This window comes from Populus alba, chromosome 16 (genome assembly GCF_005239225.2).
Source record: "Populus alba chromosome 16, ASM523922v2, whole genome shotgun sequence".
NCBI classification, from domain to species: Eukaryota; Viridiplantae; Streptophyta; class Magnoliopsida; order Malpighiales; family Salicaceae; genus Populus; species Populus alba.
The window spans coordinates 4,201,879-4,206,662 of record NC_133299.1 but is presented as its reverse complement, the minus strand read 5'-3'; the positions used below and the strand labels follow the sequence as shown (position 1 = coordinate 4,206,662).

The window sequence follows — 4,784 nt, the reverse complement described above, 5'->3', positions numbered from 1 at the left end:
TCTTACCGCACTCTAAAATATGTTTCAAGAATTGAATGATTAATTTCGGTCCTTTCTTTGTGCGGTGTCCCTTTTTCCCTTTCCCGTGCATCTATAGAAAGAAGATGGAGACGACACCACAAAGTTTTGAAGTCAAAATCAAATTTATGGCTTGTCAAAATAATTGTACCTTAAACGAGACAAGGAATTTGAATGGTGCTTGCCACGCAAGGAATTTGAATGGGCTAATATTTTTTCTCAAATTTTTTATTTATTTTATTTGCGAGTAATAATTTCTCAATTTTTTTTTATATGCAAGATATATTATCAATATTATAACCATCATAATTTCAATCATCACTATAATTATTTTTATAGTCATCCTAACCATTATTATTATCGTCATTTCTTATTATTAATCACTCTCTATTTTAATATTATCATCATCATTAATAATTCCATCTCATCTATCATTAGTTATTTTTATAAATATATTTCAATTATTATATTATCATTTTTTTATCACCTCTATTATATTATCATCAAGTATTATTATTGTTATTTATAAATAGAATAACAATCATTATTAATTTGATATTATTATAACTAATATTATTATTATAAATGTCATAATTATAATTATTATATTGTTACAATCATTGTCACAACTATCATGTCATCATTTAACAATAATAATTAAATATGTTAAATTATTAATTTTAGCCAATATATTTTTATATTTTTTAAAATTAAATAATGTCTGCATGTACAGTTTTTTCCTTCACATACTTTTTTCTTATAAACGATTTTTTTTTTTAAAATTAGAAATAAGAAATAGCTAAAAAACAAGAAACAGTACCAAAAACTAGGTCGTGGCTCGAAACCAGACATCTATGCCCTAGAGACTAATTACACGATCAATGGAAGCCTTAGCATGAACCTCGGCAACCAAATGCAGTAGAATATTTGTAAAGGGATAGCTTGATTGTGTTGCTTTGACAGAATTTGTGTGTCTCTTTGCACTCCACGAGATCATCATCACTGGTCAAACGAATCCATTCCCCATCATCATCCATATACTTGAGGCCAAAGCCAGTGAAATCATCTATCTTGAAACGTTTACCAATCTCTTGTTGCAAGTCCCTTAAACCCCAGTTTGGTTGCAAGAATAACCTAACCTTTTCTTCTCCAAAAATGGCTTTAACTATGAAGACGTCTCCTCCTCGTCTACTCTGGCCAAACTGTGGTGGAGTTTCTAGCAGACTTTGATGAATCTGCTCATTGATTGTCCTTGTTTTGTGGATATGTGATCTTAAGAGAAAGTCTGGTTCTCCTTCGTTATCCAAGGAATAAAATTCTGCTAATTCACTACTGTCAGTCCTCTTTAAAACCCCATTCGAGGTTTCTGCCGGCAAAGCGCCATTTCCATTGCTTGAGCCAGTTATAACGGTGGCGGCATGCTGTTGTGCTCGAGCAGAACAACAGTTACTTGAACAAGAGCTCCTACTACACGGAGAGGAATGGGATTTTGAGGTAGTGCCAGAAAAGATAGTATCTTCAGCTGGAGAATCAAAGTGCTTTGAACTGTCACTCCTCATGAATGAAGAAGAAGGAGCATGACTTGAAAGTTTTGTAGAGCTCAGTTCTGGGAAGGCTGAGTAGAAAGATTCAATCTGAATGGCACCCTTAGCACCTTGGACTGTGTCAATCACCTGCTGGAGTTTTCGCAAGGAATGGTCAACCTTCTTGATCTTTCGAGAAGGCCATCGCGTGATACCGTTGTCTGCATATTCTTTTGAGAGTAGTAGGGCAAACTGCAATTAGAACAAGTTGTGTGATTACACCATTGATTAGCTAAACAAATGACAGTCCTCTAATAAAGGATTATTGAAGACAACAACCTAGCTTTACAAACGAAAATGATAATAAAGGTTTCTGGAGGATTATATCAAGTTGGTTCTCCAGCAAGTGTTTGTCTGTGTAATGCATGATAATTCTTTAATAAAGGATGCCTCAGATCTAAATTGAAATGCTACTCGTTGCTTTATATATGAACATGTGATTTCATCTGTGATAGGATATTTGCATACCGCTGAGGCTTTGAGCAGCGTCTTTGAGGCTCCCTGCAAAGTACTGTCGAAGAACTTCCAAGCTGATTGTCTGGATATCTGTCTTGGTCCGTCTCTTCTTACCTGTTTTTCTGCTGCCAAATGAGAGATGTCTGCCAAAAGCAGAAGAAACTCCATCACCGTCGGTGTTGCTATTGGGTCTAGAATTTTGCTGAAGTTGACCCAACTCCGAAATTACTTGCTTATGGTCTAATTCCATCGCAGAGTCATCCCAATGAGTTATCATCTTGAACTCTTCTTTAGGCTCTTTTGGATAGCCCCATGTGACACAGAAACTTTGATTCTTCTTTTGGGCCTCCACCATACGGGAAATCCAAGATGATTCATCCAATGGAGGTTGTTTCGAAGATGATGATTCAAAACTCTGATTTTCTCCATTATCAAGCCCCCTGTCCATGACAACCTGTGAACTCCAGCAAACCTGTTGTATGGCAATAGGCAATAAATCCCACATCTTCTTTTGTTCTTCGGTGTCTTTGCAATCTTTTGGCAAGAATAACTCCAACACAAATTCAACTAATCCGGTAGCAATGCTTCGCATGGGAATCGCTATGGCAGCATGAAGACCAAATATCTTGGCATGGTGAGCCAGAGGATAATCTTTCTTGCTGAAGGAAGTTATATCATTCGCGAGGCATTGTTTCTGTGTTGTGAATGCTCTCCCCACAATCCCTTGGCCTAGGAGAATGTATTGCTCAAAAACTTGCCATGTGAAAACCTGAAAAATCCCTGTCGGCCAAAAAGCAAGCAGAATCCACGGTGGATTATACAAAGCGCCAGACTTCTCAGCAAACTGCTGGCGTCCACCTTTTACCTTGCCGGCTACGTAGAGCCCATGTTAGAGCTAAGGGTAATCCATATGTCTTGCAAACAGATTTCACAATCTCGGATATCTCAGTCACTGCAACTTGATTTAATCCATTGCAAGTCTGTGATAAAAGGAACAGCAGTTGTGATCTTAGTTATGAACGCTGAAAACTTCAGAAACCTGAATCTAGTGTCTCTGTTTCTAGAAGGCCTATCTACTTACCTTCACACCAGGTGAGCAGAAGTCTTCAGAAGTTCTTAGATCAACAGCCTGCAAATCAACATGCATATAAAGACCAGAAATGAGCGAAGTTTCTTGCTTATTTCACAGGCTTAAAGAAATCGATAACCATTTTTACTTTGAAAGGCATTTCAATCATTCAAAGATCTGAAAGTTCAAATGCAAGTCAATGGATTTGAAAGGAAAGAAACATGAAGCCTATATGCAAACTAACATAAATTAATTATAACAATAGTCTCATTGTTAAACTTGATAGCTAATTGAAATCCTTTGCAAGATACATGGGAAAACGAACAAACCTTGAGAGCTTTGCAGATGTCTTCTAGTTTCTGGACGATAGGTCATCTTCCGAGTAGTAGTCACAATCTCAACTATGCCCAAGCAAGTTCTTCACTGCCTTGTTTGAAAAGAGGAGTGCAAGAGACCCTCTAATGTGATGTTTTATTGCATGATCTATACGCGGATATTCTTCATCTTCTGAATGAAAGAACATACATCAGGAGTCCACTCAGGCAGCTCTCCAAGAAAACCCGGACCGGGGAAACCCTACAGAAAAATTCGCATCCCCTTCTACTTGGAGTGATAGGCAATTAAACAATTCTAAACTTGCCAAGGACTCTTACAACTAGTTGACGAAATATGGGCTGCATCAATAGTAGGCAAACTTCTTCCTCTCTCTCCAACAGTAGCCAAATCTGATAAAGACTATCTATATTGATAAAATGTTTAAGTACTAATGGCTGTCATTCTCTTCTCCTTCACAGAAAAGAAGTCATTGGATTACCCTCGGCACCATCTCCACTACACCCAATTCCATCTGCTCCTGCTCGATGACCGTATCTGCCCTAAAAGTGAAGTGTCACAGAATCCTCAACCTGAGGTCATCTGACAAGTTCCAACTTTAGGATAATCGAGAGGTGGATTTCCATGCGCAATGCCTTCTGTCCTTCTTGAAACCGCTCTGGTTTGAGCTATAACTCAAGTTATTAGACCGAAAAGCATGTATAGTGAATTCGTACTAGAACATTAGAGTGGAGACCTTGCTCAGAAAGCTGAACTCTCCATCGTGTCGGCCCCATCCTTGAATACAAGAATCTCATCATGAAATCCCAATCATGGATTCCTGAGATATCGAGCGTAGATTAGGGAAAAGAGAACTGTTTCATCCCATACCATCAACTTGCGTGAAACTCGCCGCCAACCATTAAAACTCCAAATTAGAATTTTCTCCACCTGAGACACAGGAATAATCAGACAAACATGAGCATAAAGGAGTAAAAACCCATGTAATCTCTACTTTCTTACATTAAACTTACTCGAAATGCATTTAAACAAATAAGAAGAGACACATGAGCAAGGAAGAAACCTCACTTCTGAAGACTCTTCATTCAGCATGTCCATTCTCTTCCAGTCTGTTACTTGCTGCTCAAACAGTTGAAATGTGTGACCTTAATCATTATCGATTATATATACACCTGTGTGTGTGTGCACGTCATTTTTGCCACGAACCAGACAAAAAAATGATGAGCAACAAGGAAGAGATGCGTGTTAGAGTCTTAAATGTCCTAAATTACACGAAATGAAGAAAATACTCATATTATAATAGAAATAAAAAAGGTATAATAATC

General features: G+C 37.6%; 1 pseudogene; it reads right to left on the bottom strand.

The window, feature by feature from the left end:
- Nucleotides 1-833: 833 nt before the first annotated feature.
- Nucleotides 834-4,235, bottom strand: LOC118051341 (protein NLP2-like; annotated as a pseudogene).
- Between the last annotated feature and the right edge of the window lie 549 nt (nucleotides 4,236-4,784).